The sequence below is a fragment of the Lepisosteus oculatus genome, chromosome 28, assembly GCF_040954835.1.
Source record: "Lepisosteus oculatus isolate fLepOcu1 chromosome 28, fLepOcu1.hap2, whole genome shotgun sequence".
Lineage (NCBI taxonomy): Eukaryota > Metazoa > Chordata > Actinopteri > Semionotiformes > Lepisosteidae > Lepisosteus > Lepisosteus oculatus.
This window is the reverse complement of record NC_090723.1, coordinates 10825596-10843236: the sequence shown is the minus strand read 5'-3', so window position 1 is coordinate 10843236 and position 17641 is coordinate 10825596. Positions and strand designations below refer to the sequence as shown.

The 17641-nt window shown below is 46.3% G+C and overlaps 2 long non-coding RNA genes and 1 other non-coding gene across 4 annotated transcripts; 2 read left to right on the top strand and 1 right to left on the bottom strand.

Moving 5' to 3' along the window:
- Positions 1-400: 400 nt before the first annotated feature.
- On the bottom strand, positions 401-16766 carry LOC138225499 (uncharacterized). Of its 2 annotated transcripts, XR_011183937.1 has the most exons (8): positions 16670-16766; positions 15313-15460; positions 15124-15226; positions 13331-15015; positions 12546-12765; positions 4569-4657; positions 2904-3151; positions 401-1848 (listed from the first exon to the last, which is right to left on the bottom strand). It is a non-coding gene; the product is annotated as an uncharacterized lncRNA (long non-coding RNA). The 2 variants fall into 2 exon arrangements; XR_011183936.1 differs by having other exon boundaries at positions 401-3151.
- On the top strand, positions 4953-5094 carry LOC138225521 (U4 spliceosomal RNA). Its single transcript, XR_011183959.1, has one exon. It is a non-coding gene; the product is annotated as a U4 spliceosomal RNA (small nuclear RNA).
- LOC138225500 (uncharacterized) lies at positions 16374-17422 on the top strand. Its single transcript, XR_011183938.1, has 3 exons — positions 16374-16542; positions 16878-17014; positions 17152-17422. It is a non-coding gene; the product is annotated as an uncharacterized lncRNA (long non-coding RNA).
- Positions 17423-17641: the final 219 nt, after the last annotated feature.

Genomic DNA, 17641 nt, shown 5'->3' with positions numbered 1-17641 from the left:
AAGGACTACCCCTGTGATAAGGATGTCTTCCATCTTTGTGTTGAACTGATGGCTGAACAGAACCTTGCAATGCCAGATGATGTGTTTGAAATCACTGACCTTTACTTAAGACTACGTGAAATGGTCCTCAATGGGATGGACCTTGAGTAGGAATAGGAGAATAGGGGACTTTGCACTCTCTGGATAAGATCAACTGCTTACAAATGTGGGATCTAGGTATAAGGGTGTTTTGTTTTTCTCAAATGCCACAGCAGTTGATGTTACACATTAAAAGTGGTAAAGATGTTACCACTTTTAATGTGTTGTCTTTAGATCTGATTTAACATTGAGTGTGAAATAGGATGAAACAAGGAACAAATGAAAGTAAATGTGCCAAAAGATGGAAACAGTGTAAACAATCTTTAATGGACTATAGATAATGTTCACACATAAAAGCAACTCAACTTTGATTTGACAATAACATGATCTAACATTATATGAAATGTTTGACAATAACATTACCTCACCTCTCTCATTTCCTTTCACCAAATGCAATGTAAATATAGTACAAATAATACTCACTAAATGCAAGGCATTTGAACTCATCTGCAATCTTGACATTTCATAAAAATGTCAGACAAAATCCACAAATAGCCAAACTAGTCAAACACAAATAAAATAATTCAGATTCTGCAAAGTTACCACTACCCCAAGAAACATCTAATTGAAGAGTTAATGACAAAGATTCATTCTAAATCAAGTGCTGACCAAAGTGAGCACTTAGAATTCATCTTTGCCATGAACTGTCCAGTTATTGTGCAAATAAACTCTGCTGCCATATTGTGACTAAATTACATACAACGCAAAAGTTGTAACATTATTAGACACTGCATGGCACCAGACTTCATTGGCACAAACGTGCTTGGTAGCTTAGAGAATACACATCGCTCACAAAAGAACTTTTATTAAACTGCATCACCATATTTTTTTTTAAGGTGAAAAAACATCCATTAGTTTCTCACTCAATATACTGTATGAACAATCAGTCTAAAAGAAATTCTTGTACCAAAATGACAAAAATAAAAGTGCAATTTAACCGGAGACTTTTTAATTTCTTCAGTGAAATTATGAACATTCTATCATAAGTACACTCAAAACTCAGTATATCTTATATGCTTATATGTGTAAAGGTACAGACTTGGTCAGATGGCCTTTAAATGCATACTGTGAATAAGTATACTTTACCAAAAGTTTTGAATGGTGAAAGATGCACATATTTCTAATCTGTGTAGTCTTTAGGTCGACAGACTAAAATACTAAACTATGTCCATTACCCATATATTACTTTCAAAAATTTTGTTCATTTCACACCTGAAGTCAGGATAGCTATCATAATGAATAGACACTCTCAAATAACAGCCACATGTATGTGCCATAGGTCTTCTCTCAAATCCTTGCATGTGTGTGAAGTCAACAGTTACAGTCTTGCCAAGAAAAAGATCTGAGCCTGTGCACAACCTCAGGAACAGAGACTGTTTCCTTCCATCACACTCTCGCAGGTATGTTGTAATATGCTTTGATATTTCCTTTTCCTGTGCATTCATTGTGCAGGGAAACTTCAGTGACCGTATGATTTTCCTTGCCGTTGGCTGCAAGTTTTCATACACAGTTTCAATTTCCTCAAGGGCTTTGCTGAGGGGAGCGAGTACACTTTCCCACTGTTCGATAACATAAGCAGGCTCTTGAATAACGGTTTTGTGAGCCAGTTCTTGCAGAATTTGTTCAATGTTCTGTGCATTTGGCATTCTTCGGCAGCTGTAGTAGTCCAAGATTTCCAGTAATTCATCTTGGTCAGAACTGTTGAAGTCTCTGCGACAACATTCCAAGGTATAACGGTCAGATTCTGAGACATACTTTAGAAAATTGTCAACAAGATCACTCTTCACATATCCAAGAGGTCCCTGTTCCAAGATTACAGGAGCAAGCTTGATGGGCAAATAGTTCTCTTTCTGCCAACCAAAAGAAATAATTTTACCTATACTCTGCCACTTTTTTTTGCCATAGTCATGTCAGAGAAATGGTATCTTGAAAGTGCTGCTTGTTGTACATTGTTCTTAGAATTCATGCCAGAATTCAGAAAGGCAATCTCTGAGAACGCCTCCATCATCATATCCATTCTCATACTGCCCATTTGGTAGTAGAAGCTTTACTTGAATTTCTGATTGAGTATATGAAAGGTGTTCATCAGTGAAATGTTCAATAAGCTCAAATAGTATCTGGCTGCGATGGACAACAAGGATTTTTTTGTCTGGTTCCCTGAGTTCTTGTGCCAGAGGCAAATTGTCTTCTAGACTTTGTTCTCCCATCTCAGAGAGGTCTCCATTGAAAATTGTAATGATATTGCTATCCTCCACATTTTCCACAGTAAATATGGTAGAACTTTGCTGAGCTAAACTGGAATCGTCTGTGACATCTGCAGGGATAAAATTGTGCCACGTCATCACTGCCTAAGTTCAAATAATTTCCAGTATTTCTAACATAGATGATATCATATGTTTCTAATTCCAATGGTGGATCAATTTGTGAGTCTGTAGAGGGAAAATCCTATGTGTTTTCCTGTGAGTGATCTGCAGTGTTTGATTCTTGCTGTGTCTCCACACCACCACTGTCATGTTTCTTTTTGGTTGACAGATAGAACCTCATGATAGTTAACTTTGAGGCTTCATATAGAGCTCCCACTGTACTGTCCTCATCTAAGGAAACTACTTGATAATTTGTCAGATCCACCTCAAACTCAGAAATATTTCCATGTGCATTCTTTCCATCTGGGAAAAACAAACCTATTGCCTCCGTTATGAGGTCTTTTTTTTCCAGTCCTTTGAAACACTTAACTTTCGTGTTCCACCACCCTTTTTGGTTCTCACCTGGATAAAGTCTCCTTTTCCTTCATCATACAGCATCCAGCCCAACTCCACTTTCCTTACTTTCCTCTGGGTATTCACATCTTGATGATGAGTGATATTTTCTGGATGCTTAAAAGCTTTGATTTCCTACTGTTGGGCTCTTTTTCGTGTCTCCTACAATATCCCATCACTGCCAATTTGTCTCCATAAGATGGCAAATAATCCCTCATCTGTTCATCTGTCATTAACATCAGGACACTGGCATCAATCTAAAAATGAATAGTGTATTATCAATTTTCAATTTCAAAATACCATACTTAAAGCATCATTTTATGTGGATCAATATGCTGATACTGGTTTAAGGAAAAAGTCCATTCGGGATTGTGGAGGTACTGTATGAAGTGAAAAAATCTACTATACGTGAAAATATCAATATACTGTACAGTACTGTGCAGAAATCAGAGACCACCCTTGCATTTATTTAATTTCCAGTTCAAACAGCCATTCAGTACAAATTATTTAGTTTTTGGTGTCAGAAAATAATGCAAGAAACATATATTTGACAGAAGAGTACACTAAATATAATATCAAATCTATCAGTATTTAATTTGCCCACTCTTTACTTTTGTGCACCCTTCTGGCACTTTAAGTCTTCCATCCGTCCAATCAAACAAGTTACAGCTGTGTCCTCCCAACACAAGTTGATCCCAAAACTGTCACTGACATTATATTAGAACACTTTCCATTAAAGTGACACTAACATTCAAACAACTACCCAAACACACCATAGCTGCCTTGCACATGTCTTTGTCATGTGCATCTGAAATGGCAAGAGGCAATATTTCTGATAAGATTAGCTATAAAGATAGTTCACTTGCATTAGGAAAATATAAGCCAAAGGAAAATAAGTGAAAAACAAGTTTCCAAAACTGGAGATGAAAATTACTATAATACATAGAGAAAATGGGACTCCTAACAATCGTGCAAGGCCTGGTAGACCACTGAGAACATCACCATCACATAGACACAAGTTAACGTTTTGATCACTCTTGCATCAGATCTGAAAAAAATCCACAAGTGTTTTTGTCAATACTTCCATTGTAAGAAGACAACAAAATGCTATGGGTCTGAAGGGATGTGCATCTGTCAAAAAGTCACTATTTGAAAAGGAAATAGACAAAAGAGAAGACAATTTGCCCTAGAACACCAAAACTGGACACTTGAGATAAGTAAGGTTTAATGGACGATGAGTTACAGAGTGGATTTGGATTTGAACCAGCAGAAGCAGAAAATACAACCAACTTCTAAGACTGAATTTTGGAGGTGTTTACAGGAAGCATGAAAAAATATCCCAGTGGATTTATTTGAAAAACTCAAAGAAAGTCTCCTGTAAATAATGGAAGCTGTAATAAAGGCAAAGGGTGGACACACTAAACAATGAAAGATTTGACATTATATTTAGTTGTGGATGCTTTTGTGTAATTGTGTGTTAAATATATGTTTCCTGGAATAATTCCTGACATTGAAAAATAAATCAATTGCACTTAATGACCGTTTTGACTGGAAATTAAATAAGCGAAAGGGTGGTCTCTGACTTTTCACAGTACTTAAAGTGCTGTTAATATCTACAGTAGGTCAGTGGGAGTTAGTTATAATAAACAGGAACACATTCATTCTGTTAACTACCTTTTCTTCCTTCATTTTTTCGATAGTGGACTCTGGAATGTCCCTCTCCCTGAGGAAATTGATAAGATCCTCCATCCTGCAATTGTGGCCTAGGAAGCACACATGGGACAGTGGTGCAGCACTGATTAGTTAGCATAGTGTAATTACCTAGCCTCCTATTTGCCCAGACTCCAACAGTATGCATTATAGTACATTTAGAAGTAGTCCAGGACAGGCAACGATGACCAACACTCGCCACACATTTGCATTCACAAGGTGCACATACAGTAGGTCACACCCCAAGGGTATGTGAATGACAAATGTAGAGTGGGCTTTTCAATTTAATCTGACTTGTCACATACAGTATGCATTCACAGGCAGCACCTCACTCAACTGGCAACCGTCAGCTTTGCGCAGTGGCAGTATCGTAGCCTGTGAGGTTTAGCCGAGGCGCAATTATTGCTAGTTGAAAACTTTTCCCAATACCCCGTTTCCGCCGGTTTGCAATACAATCGGCGAGAGCAATTTTTGACAGTCTCGTCAGAGACTGAGCAAGGTGTTTAAAGACAGATTTGGTCATGGTGACATCATGGTAGAAAGAAACGAGCTTGTTACGTCTCAACAGAAACGCTCTTTAGCTCTTTCAGCGTTATGCAGAGAACAGCGTCTGTCGGGACTCTTTTGAGTCAGCGCGAAACGCCGTGTGCTGTCAGTTTGATTTCATATTGCTTGTAGCGGCGCCCAGCTTTTGTCTGTCAAACGTTAGGTTGCGCTTCTTCATGCTGCATCGTCGGCATGAGTGGAGCTTTTTAAACGTTTGTACTTACAGCGCCCCATAAGAAATCGTTTGTCCCCGTTCAAAAGAGATTGTGCGATGTCCTGTAGCGTTCGCAAAGCAAACCTTTTGGCTAAGATCAAGTTCAAGTGGCATGCCCGCAGTTCTTGTCTTTCCAAAGGTCTAGAAGGCGATCGAAGATTCTGAAGAGTGCTTGAGCTGGTATCGCTCTAGGTTGAGCCTAGGGGGTTAAGGCCAAGCAGCAGCTGAGCTGGGTGGGATCCGGCAGCAACGTTCTCTCTCTCTGCTCTCTCCTCTCCTCTCCCCTCCCCCTTTCTCTTGCTCCGCCTCCTTGGCCTCTTGGCTGGAAGTGGGTACACGTGGCCTGCCCGCGGTGCTTGCTTTCTTCCTCGAGACTCGGAAGCTCTATCCGCTCCCTCTCTCTCTCGCTCTCTCTCTCTCTCTGCCTCCTTGGCCTCTTGGCTGGGAGTAGGTACACGTGGCCTGCCCGCGGTGCTTGCTTTCCACCTCGAGACTCGGAAGCGCTATCCGCTCCCTCTCTCTCTCGCTCTCTCTCTCTCCCTCTCTCTCTCTGCCTCCTTGGCCTCTTGGCTGGGAGTAGGTACACGTGGCCTGCCCGCGGTGCTTGCTTTCTTCCTTGAGACTAGGAAGCGCTATCCGCTCCCTCTCTCTCTGCCTCCTTGGCCTCTTGGCTGGGAGCAGGTACACATGGCCTGCCCGCGGTGCTTGCTTTCTTCCTTGAGACCCGGAAGCACTTTCCGCTCTCCTCTCTCTCTCTCCTCCTGCGCCTGCACCTAGCTGGGCTTTGCCCACAAGGACAAAGGCCAGGGCTCCCTCGCTGCTCCTTTTGCTCTCTCTCTTTCCCTCCTTTTTTTCCCTTTTTGCTCCCTTTTTCTCCCTCAGAGATGGCAGACAGGAGGACTTTGATCCGGTTCCACTGGACGAAGAAGACGGAGCCGATGCCGACTGCAAAGGCCTTCTTTATGACCTTCCTGCGAGTGATCTTGCAGTTGGTGGCCGGCGATTTCTACTGCCTCCAGGACAACAAGGCAGAGAGATATATGGAGGCCTACATGGCCACGGACGCGGCGTACGAAAAGGCAACGAGACTGATCAGGGAGAAAGGTAAGCACCCTGGTTTCTCTGATTTCAGGCCGGAGCCTATGAGGAAGACAAACCAGAGGACCATTACGGTTTGCACATACAATCCCTACGTACCAGCGGAACGGGTAACAGCGTACCTAGGGAGGTATGTAACCGTAGTGGGAAAACCGACAGAGATCAGGGACGAAGGCGTCTGGTACGGCAAACGCCAGTAACGAGTCCTCCTGAAGGAGGACCCAGAGGGCGTTGACGGTTTCCAGCACCCCCTGGCTCGCTTCAACATCAGAGCCGACAGGGGGTACAGTGCCTTGCGAAAGTATTCGGCCCCCTTGAACTTTTCAACCTTTTGCCACATTTCAGGCTTCAAACATAAAGATATAAATTTTTTATTTTATGTGAAGAATCACCAACAAGTGGGACACAATTGTGAAGTGGAACAAAATCTATTGGATTTTTGAAACTTTTTTAACTAATAAAAAAATGAAAAGTGGGGCGTGCAAAATTATTCGGCCCCCTTGCGTTAATACTTTGTAGAGCCACCTTTTGCTGCGATTACAGCTGCAAGTCGCTTGGGGTATGTCTCTATCAGTTTTGCACATCGAGAGACTGAAATTCTTGCCCATTCTTCCTTGCAAAACAGCTCGAGCTCAGTGAGGTTGGATGGAGAGCGTTTGTGAACAGCAGTTTTCAGCTCTTTCCACAGATTCTCGATTGGATTCAGGTCTGGACTTTGACTTGGCCATTCAAACACCTGGATACGTTTATTTGTGAACCATTCCTTTGTAGATTTTGCTGTATGTTTGGGATCATTGTCTTGTTGGAAATAAATCTCCGTCCCAGTTTCAGGTCTTTTGCAGACTCCAACAGGTTTTCATCCAGAATGGTCCTGTATTTGGCTGCATCCATCTTCCCCTCAATTTTAACCATCTTCCCTGTCCCTGCTGAAGAAAAGCAGGCCCAAACCATGATGCTGCCACCACCATGTTTGACAGTGGGGATGGTGTGTTGAGGGTGATGAGCTGTGTTTCCTTTACGCCAAACATATCGTTTTGCATTGTGGCCAAAAAGTTCGATTTTGATTTCATCTGACCAGAGCACCTTCTTCCACATGTTTGGGGTGTCTCCCAGGTGGCTTGTGGCAAACTTTAGACGAGACTTTTTATGGATATCTTTGAGAAATGGCTTTCTTCTTGCCACTCTTCCATAAAGGCCAGATTTGTGCAGTGTAAGACTGATTGTTGTCCTATGGACAGACTCTCCCACCTCAGCTGTAGTTCTCTGCAGTTCATCCAGAGTGATCATGGGCCTCTTGGCTGCATCTCTGATCAGTCTTCTCCTTGTCTGAGCTGAAAGTTTAGAGGGACGGCCAGGTCTTGGTAGATTTGCAGTGGTCTGATACTCCTTCCATTTCAAGATGATCGCTTGCACAGTGCTCCTTGGGATGTTTGAAGCTTGGGAAACCTTTTTGTATCCAAATCCGGCTTTAAACTTCTCCACAACAGTATTACAGACCTGCCTGGTGTGTTCCTTGGTCTTCATGATGCTCTCTGCGCTTTCAACAGAACCTTGAGACTATCACAGAGCAGGTGCATTTATACAGAGACTTGATTACACACAGGTGGATTCTATTTATCACCATCAGTCATTTAGGACAACATTGGATCATTCAGAGATCCTCGCTGAACTTCTGGAGTGAGTTTGCTGCACTGAAAGTAAAGGGGCCGAATAATTTTGCACGCCCCACTTTTCATTTTTTTATTAGTTAAAAAAGTTTAAAAAATCCGATAGATTTTGTTCCACTTCACAATTGTGTCCCACTTGTTGGTGATTCTTCACATAAAATAAAAAATTTATATCTTTATGTTTGAAGCCTGAAATGTGGCAAAAGGTTGAAAAGTTCAAGGGGGCCGAATACTTTCGCAAGGCACTGTACCTCTACTACCCCAGGATGCCGGATTTCTGCAGCAAGTGCAGACGGTCCGGCCACAAGACAAACACATGTGACATCGTCAGATGTCACAACTGCAATGAGGACAGGCACCTGGCAAAAACCTGCCGGGCAGCCAAAAAGAGTGACGGATGCGGCGCCGAGGGACACCTCCTTCGCCAATGCAAGGTAAGCAAACCTTCGTTTGCGCAGGTGGTGGAAGCCGGCAGGCAGAAACCGGTCTCCAGACAAAGGGAGAGGGCTGAGAACAAAGAACCCGCACCTCCCCCGCTGAGACCTGAAACTGCCGAGCCCACATCCCCAGCTGCATCGGTGCCACAAGATGGCCGCCAGGAAGAGGGACAAGATGGCCGACCGGAGGAAGGGCCCTGGATAACTCCCAGCAAAAAGGGAAAGCGCAAGCGGGAGAAGAGACCCAGGGCAGACCCACCTTCGGAAGGACAAAAAAAGAGAGTGGTAAGGGAAAACCGTTTCCTCGTCCTAGAGGAAACGGAACTTTCTTCCCTCCAGGGCCAGGAACAACCGGAGGAGGCGCTCCAGGAAATGGAAAACCTCCCCCCCGAGGCCCAGGAAACGAAGTCCCATGGACAAAAGGAGGAGGCAGCCCAGGAAGAGGCAACCCCCTCCCCCGAGGCCCAGGGACAACAGGAAGAGGCAGCCCAGGAATTGGAGCCCCCTTCCCCCGAGGCCCAGGAGAAACTGGAGGCCCCCGAAACTCCCCGAGAGAGGGAAGAAAAGAGCCTCCCCGAAGCGGTGGCGGAGAGTATCCTCGAGGACGACGAGGATTATTTCGAAGCCGCCCTGGAGCCCGGACTGATGGTAGGGCTGGACCTGTCCAGCATGTTTACTTTTCAGTCCCCAGCGAAACCTGGAGGGAGCCCAGCATATTCCCCCCAGGACCCGAACGAGAGGAGTTACATCTAGGCTAAACAGTGCCCAGATGTAGACTCCCAAGTTTCTACTGTAAGTACAGGGAGGAGGTTTAACTTTCACTAGTTTAACCATGACTGTGAAACTAACCTTCTTAACAACTAACGTGAGAGGGCTGAGAGACCCAGTGAAAAGACGGGGAGTCTTTCATGATCTGGCCTCACAGTCTTTCTCAGTTTGTTTCTTACAGGAGGTCCACCTGAAGGATGAAAGCGACAAGCTGACATTCACCAGGGAATGGACGAAGGGAGAATCATGCTGGAGCGTAGGAGGGGTCCACTCTTCCGGAGTGGGAATCCTCCTCGGAAACCCAGAGATGACGCTGGTTTTCTCCTTCTCGGTGGTGCAGGGCCGGATCCTGGTCGCAGACATCGACTGGAGGCGGCAGAAGTTGAGAGCGATTAACGTCTATGCTCCGAAGGAACCCTCTATCCGGGAGGAAGTGTTTGCTGACCTGGCCAGCTGCTGCACCACTAACAGACAGGTGGTGCTCGGCGGGGACTTCAACTTCGACCGGGAGAAGGGGAGCGACGCTAGCTCGGCAGAGCTGGAGTCGCTACTCAAGCAGTTCTCCCTAGTAGACGGCTTCAGACGGTGCCGCCCGAACGACACCGAACCGACCTGGAAACACTCCCGGGGAGTGTGCAGCCGCCTGGACTACATCTTCCTGCACACGACCTGCTCCCTGGAGTCAGCGACGGTGTCCCCGGCGCGGTATTCCGACCACGAGCGCTTGACGGTGGTGGCTAACACCAGCCTGCCAGCATTCGGTCGTGGGTACTGGAAGCTGAACCGGGAGATACTGGAGGAAGACGACTTCAGGGCACTGTTTCGGAAAGACTACGCGAGCTGGGGAGACCTGAGAGACGGCTACAGCTCTGTGGTGGAATGGTGGGAGTCGGTGAAGGACAGGACCCGAACCCTGGCGCAGACGTACTGCAGACGGAAGGCGGCCAGGGAGAGGAAGGAAGCTGCACGACTCCAGAGGCAACTCGAGGAGGAGTACAGCTCGGCTAACGGGGGAGGAGCCTTCAATTCAGCCCGGGCACGGGACCTGAAGGAGAGGCTCCGCAGACTGCACACGGAGAAAGCCAAGGCTTTCCTCGTCAAGGCACAGAGGGAGCATTATGAAAATAATGAAACCTGTTCCTCCTATTTCTTCAACCAGGTCCGGGGAGCCCAGAAAAAGAGGGTGATCCACAGCCTGAGACGGGGAGATGGAGAGGAAGTGCTTGACAAGAGCGACAAAGTAGAGGCGGCCACCGCTTTCTACACGGAGCTCTTTTCAGAAAAGCAGACGGAGGTGGAGGCAGGCGATGCTTTTCTGGAGGGGCTGACGGCATGAGTACCGGAGGAGGTGAGGGAGGACTTGGAAGGTCCGATCACGGCCGAGGAGCTGAAGGTGGCGCTCTTGTCCATGGAGAATGGCAAGGTGCCGGGGCCAGACGGACTCCCCAAGGAATTCTACACCTGCTTTTGGGACACCCTGGCGGCAGATCTGGTGGAAGTGGCGCAGGAGATCTTCCGCCGGGGGAAACTCGGAGACACCATGAGGGAGGGCGTCATCTCCCTGCTCTTCAAGGGAGGAGACGCCGCCGACCTCAAAAACTGGAGGCCGATCACGATGCTCTGCGTGGATGTAAAGATCCTGTCCAAGCTCCTGACCGCCAGACTGAGAACCGCCCTCCCCCACATCATTCACAGCGACCAGACGTGTGGGGTGGAGGGGTGATCCGTCAGCTGGAACCTCCAGCTGACCAGAGACGCCATCGCCTGGGCCGAGGACCGGAACGTGCCCATGATGGTGGTCAGCCTGGACCAGGAGAAAGCCTTCGTGAACCACAGTGAACCACAGCTATCTGTTCAGTGTGCTGGAACGCTTCGGTTTCGGAGAGAGTTTCAGCCGCTGGATTCAGATTCTGTACTCTGACGTGGGCAGCAGAGTGAACGTGAACGGAAACCTGGGGGATTTCATTCCCCAGGAATCCGGAGTACGACAGGGCTGCCCCCTTTCACCCCTTCTCTATGTTCTCTTCACAGAGCCCTTAGCAGAGGCGGTGAGACGGGACCCCGTCATCAACGGCCTGGAGATACCGGGAGGCGCGGGGGAAACCCTGAAGATCTCCCAGTACGCCGACGACACGACGCTGTTCCTGAGGTCGGACAGGGGGTTGAGGAGGGCCCTGCAGGTCATGGAGCAATACTCCAGAGCCTTGGGGTCGAAGCTCAACCGCCGAAAGAGCAAACTGAAGTTCTTCGGGCCCTGGAAGCACAGGACGACGTCGCCGGAGGGTCTCGAGCTCTGCACGGAGCCCCTCAGAATACTGGGGGTTTCCTTCCAGAGCCAGGACAACGAGACCAACAACTGGACTGAGAGGATCGCCAAGGTGAACGCGAAGCTGGGTCTGTGGAAAACGCGGTCGCTGTCCTACACAGGGAAAGTGATGGTGTTGAAAGCAGACGTCCTGCCGGCTTTGGTTTACCTGGCGGTGGTGTACCCGCTGCCGGCCAGACTCAGACGAGCGCTGCAAGGGATGATCTTCGGCTTCGTCTGGGGCGGCAGGTACGAGTACATCACGAGAAACCGGATGTGTCAGCTGGTCGAGGAAGGGGGTCGAGATGTCCCACATTTCCCCCTGAAACTCGACTGCATTTTTTACTGCAACCTCTGTCGGGCGCTGCGGGAGCCCATCAGCCACAAGTACCAGTACTTTGTCAGGCTGTGGCTCTCCATCCCCATGAGGCACTTGGTCCAGTGGTCAAACACTGGGCCCAAGGCAGAGAGGCGACCAAAGTTCTACACCCACGCTGTCAAGTGGAGCAGGAGGTACGAGGCCACGAGACAGCCAGAGCTCTGCACCAACCACAGAGCTCTGTACAAAGAGGTGAGGGGGCATCTGGTCGCCGACGAAAGGCTGCGAGTTCCCAGACAAGTCTGGGAAAGGACGCAGCCTAAAGAACTGGACAACGAACTGAAGGACCTCAACTGGATGGCCGTACACAAGAGACTGGCTACCAGAGAGGTCCTCTACAGACACTCGCTTACCAGGAACCCGCATTGCCCCCGGGACACATGTTTCGTCGAGGAGACTCAGGAGCACTTGTTCTGGAGCTGCCCCTTCGCCAAGGCGGTGTGGGGCAGAATGGACAACACCATGCAACTCCTGGGGACGGGTGCGGTGCTCAGTTACCAGTACATTCTGCTGGGGCTGGCACCTACCGGACTGGACAGGGGGACGCAGTTCCTGATGTGGCTGCTGCTGTCCCTCACAAAGAAAGGCCCGTGGGACGCGAGGAACAATCTCATCCGGCACAACATCGAGTGGGGAGCGAGGGAGCTGGAGGAGAGGATCCTGGCGGACCTCAGGAGGAGGATGAAGCGCGACGTTGCTAAATGGGGTTTCCCCACGGCAAAGGAGCGCTGGAAAGGCCTATGGACCCTGTACAGGGATTAATGGGTTACAGCAAGTGGTAGGGTTTGGAGGGACACTCATAATAGCGCAAATCCGCCCACCCTTGCATGGATTGATAACGGACAATCACCGCCGTTCCGCCTTTGTTTGAATTTGTGGAGTGTTACTGTGTGAGATGTTTTCTTTTTGAGATGTGTTTTTTTCCGAATAAAGTATATTTTATAAGAAAAAAAAATACCGCTGGATGAAACAGCCCGGGTTCGATGAGCCTTGGATTGTGACTAGCAAAGCGAACCCTTTTGAAAGAGCTAAAGCATTGCACAGAATTGAAGGAGAATCTTACAGGGGATTCTGAGCGGTGTCTGCATACACGCAGTCCGATACGGGTCCGATACGGGTGCTGAAAGCTTGAGCTACTCTCAATGGCATGCTGCCTTTCCCTGGAGTAAATCTGTTACATTGAAAGAATGCTTCTCGCAGGTTTAAAAAGGGACTGTATGCGTTAAAAGACAGATTTCTAGCCCATCGCCTTAACCACTCGGCCACGACTACAGCAAGCCCCACCGCCGCTGCGTTCTTGCTACAATCTTACCTGGATCGCGAGGCGCCGCGAAAGTCGTTCTCCGTTTCAAAAAAACATTTCCAGAATACAAGCCTTGCAGACAGACACGCCTCAGAGGACTTAAGGGTGGCTTCATGTCGGAATGATAAAGTCTCCCCGTCCGGACATGAAAATGCCACTCTGTTACACACAAAAAAAGAATCAACAACAGAGAAATGCCCACAAGCATTTGAAAAGCCGCACTACGTCGCACTTGAAATAGCTCTTACATTAGAGGTAGACGCAGGAATCGCCTTTTTATTTACGCTCTTACCAACGCGATGGAAAGCAAAACAAAGCAAAGCAAGAGCAAAAGAAAACGAACAAACGAAAACCCTCACGTCCCGCACTTGCACGTAACGCCGTTACGTGCCCAAGCGGTATTGTACGTCATCCTAACACTGCACCCTGGGGCGTACGGTATATAGGAACGAGCACACGCCACGAATCGTCTCGAATCACTTTCTACAGCTCTAAGGCGCCTTGAAGCGTGCACCCCCAACATTCTTCTTTGCGCATCTGTGAAAGGTAAACTCTTGAGCAAACTCTGAACCAGCTCTAAGAAAACTAATCCGATTAGACGTTACTTTGACTCATCTTTTTACGCTCAGTGCTGGATTGCTCAAACTCCAGCTAAGGTTAGGGTTAGCATTCCCACGCTACTTAGACACTTTGTTTACGCTCAGTGCTGGATTTTGGGAACTTCAGGACGAGTGGGAATTTTCTCCTATCTGTCCATTCTGTTTTGTTTTGGAGACTCTTGGCTACCTATGTTGTACAGTGCAGCGTGAAGGAAACATTTTCCAAAACTGTGTCAGCTCAAAAGTTGTAAGAAAACCTCTCCAGCTGCTTTAACTCTCTTCATTTTTGTCATTTAATGTGACACTCGATGTATAACTGGAGCCTCACATATGCAAATGGTGAGGCTCCAGTTCGACACCACTTTACAGTATATGACAAAAGCATGGCAGACTGTGCCGGACCGGCAGATAACTTCCGCTTATTTTTACCATATTAAACATTGGAAATCCAACCACTTGCATTTGTGACACTTGATTTTGGCTCCACCTAAGACACACTAAAACACTTTTCTCTTCTCCCGCAACACTCTTGTCTGTTGGCACTATGTGGCAGCGTTGCATGACAACCCATCTCACCATGGAAAGGAACCTAACAGCCTTGGTAAGAGAGGAGAAAAGGACATGGCCCCTTACTCAAAGACCTTACTCAGGTGAGAACTCTCTCTTGTGGCTTCCTTGACAGTTAAATTTCCTCGACAGCGCCGCTCAGTGTCATTTGTAATGGTGTACGAACCCAGACACCGGGCGGTGTACAGAACAGCCGATAAAATTCGGGCTAAACTGAGAGACTTATAAATTTCTAAAGTGGCAAACGTCACGTCTACAGACCCATCTGTGTAGCCGCCAGACAGGCATGTGTGACCCCGCTACCCGGGATGGTCAATCAAACAGGCTGGGCAGTCATCAACCAGGACCCCCTTTAAACAGTTTGAAGATGCAATAAACTACTGCTTTCACAATCTGGGCCGTAACATCGGGCTCATTAGGGGCATAGGCATCAGCTTTATTAACATTTGGGCGAACACACAAGCATAGACACGAGACATTCACTTGTGCCGGTAGGCTGAAGATTGACCCGTCCACATCCTCTTTAATCTATTAAAGGAAAAAGAAAAGGAAGGCTTAACAAAATAGACATGCTTTGTACCTAAAATATCAAGCATTTAACGCACTTTTGAGCTAAGGTTTTTCGTTAATATTTACCATTTGTAGCGTGGTATCATCGCTAGCACCTGGCAGTTCTGGTACCAGCTGAACTCACACCCCTGCCGCTGTCACATGGTGCAGCGGGTGGGGTCGGGTTTTGCTAAAAAGAAGACCAAGTATTAAAATAACATACGCTAAGCACCGATACAACAATTCCACGATCAGAAAAATATTTTAGCCGCCTACCTCTTCACTTTGTAGAGTAGTGGACCCCGTTGTTTCTTCACACAAAGAAGCCATCTCAGCACCTCCACAGTGTCTGACAGCTCCAAGCACGCACTGCAACCCTGTCAGGCCGGAGCGTTTAAGAATATGCGCCAATGGTGTAACGTGCCTACATAACACAAGACATTTTTCAATTGGTTGTGATGCTTTAAAACGCATCACAACATTGGTTGTGATGACCCCCCTGATTTATCGAGAGCAAAAAGTATTCACATATCAATTTATAAGTTTTAAAGTATTAATACACAACGCAAACACAAATGTTGTGTTTCCCCAGAAAAGAAATTTTAAACACACGGGGTTGGTCTTAAAGTTTTTAAAATAACGTAATAAGACACAGTTTATTTTTAATAACACATTCGCAACAGCTTTTTCAAAAGTTTGAGATAAATTTCCACACAGCGCAAGCGTAAAAGTCTTTAAGGTATTAACAGGCAACAAATGATTGGGGTGTTGTTTTTCATACTTTAACGGATTGGTCCTAAAGTTCTAAAATTGTTTCCCAGTAGAGATAATTTGTGATGTTGTTGGAGACGGGCGGTGTGTAGGGGTTAGTTAAAGGCTCTGGAATGCAGAGTGGGGGGAAACCCCCAGGGAAAGTTTACAAACATTTTAAATTCATGTAAAGTTTTCTAATTTACAAGCACCCCATGTATTTCACGCAAAAATGTTCTTAACATCGCAGCGCGAAAAAATAAAACCTCAAAACGTCAAGCTTGGTTTGTGAACACGTCCCTATAAAGAACAGATACATTTACTTATAGCGTTAATAAAAACCTTTTTGTTTGATAATATTCTTAGCGGTCTGTTGGTGAATCAAACACAGACACCGCGGCACATTTTCACCACGTTTAACAGCTATGAAATTTAGACATCGTTGTATGCCTTAAAATAATATTGATTTTAACATTATAACGGTCTTCTACAGCCCAATACGTGCACCCCCAACGAGACCTAAGATTAATGGTTTTATGTGGGGGGTCTTAAAATAATTTATCGGTTTGTGTATAAGTACCAGCAGTTTAACAGGCAAAGTTTTGGCTGGATTCCAATTCTTACAGTCTCGCGTTATCGCCTAACTCGTCAGAATGGATCACGCCGATCAATTGCAACAGTCTGAAGATAGTCTATTTACAGACTTAACACTGCTCGACTTGATAGACGAAGACCAGGACTCCACGAATTTCAGCGGTATGTATATCTGGCTTATTGTGAGAAAATTACAACGTCACGGTGCATGTCTCATGTTAGCTATAGTTACAAAACGTTGTATAATATTTGTATACTAGGCAATATTGAATTATTATGATGGAATTACCAGGGAGTTGTTCCGTAATGTGGTCGTGACTGTGTGTATCCATTCATTTCCATTAGCCCCGAAAACCGCAGCTGTAAAAAGACCAGTTAAGGCGCAATCCAACAGAGTAATTACGACAATTTTTTTAATAACGCTTTACGACCATGTGAGTCTTAAAGACACAGGGGTACTTTCTCCAAACCAATACACGCATGTGTCTATTCCACAGACGCGGGCGAAGGGACAAGTTTAAAAAACCTCGTTTGGGGTTTACAATAAAACCGCAAAACCTTGTGGAGACACATGCAGATGTTCACGTCACACCAGAGGGTGCGGAGCATATTATCAGATCGCCTGGGAGAAGAGGTCGGTATTATATAAAACATTCTTTTAGCATGCCCATTTAAACGTGTCTATAATAAAAATCCCCACCGTTTTTCTGTTTTTTTGGTAATTTGCGGTGTTGAGTTCTTTCACCAATGGTATTTTCCAACTCCGTGCAGAACCTGAACCTTCAAAAAAAACTCCGACACCGAGCCAACACGTTAACGGGGTCAACGAGCTCAAAACGTCTGAAATCAACAATCAAGAGTTAATATAATTTAAGCGTGGTCAAGCTGTGTTATGATCCACTTACGGCAAACGGTACTTCTTTTGTTAGAATGTTAATTCGCTGAAAGATCCTAGTTCGCATAGTTTTCTGTTTGGGAGTGTAAAAAAGCCCTATTTTAAAACTGCTTAGTTTTTAAAGTTAAAAGCGAGTGGTCTGTGCCAGGGGTCTGTATGCCATTAACCATGCCGCTTGACCCAGTAGCGCCACCACAGTCTTAAAGGAAACTGGTGTAACAACATGTCCGGGTAACTTGTTCCATTCACCTGCAGCCCTTTGTGTAAGGATGCGCCACATGTGTGGCGTTTTTATCATAGTTATCGTAGTTTTCTGATTTTGACCGTTTAGATTTCATTGATTGTTGTGTTGAAAAGTCTTTTATT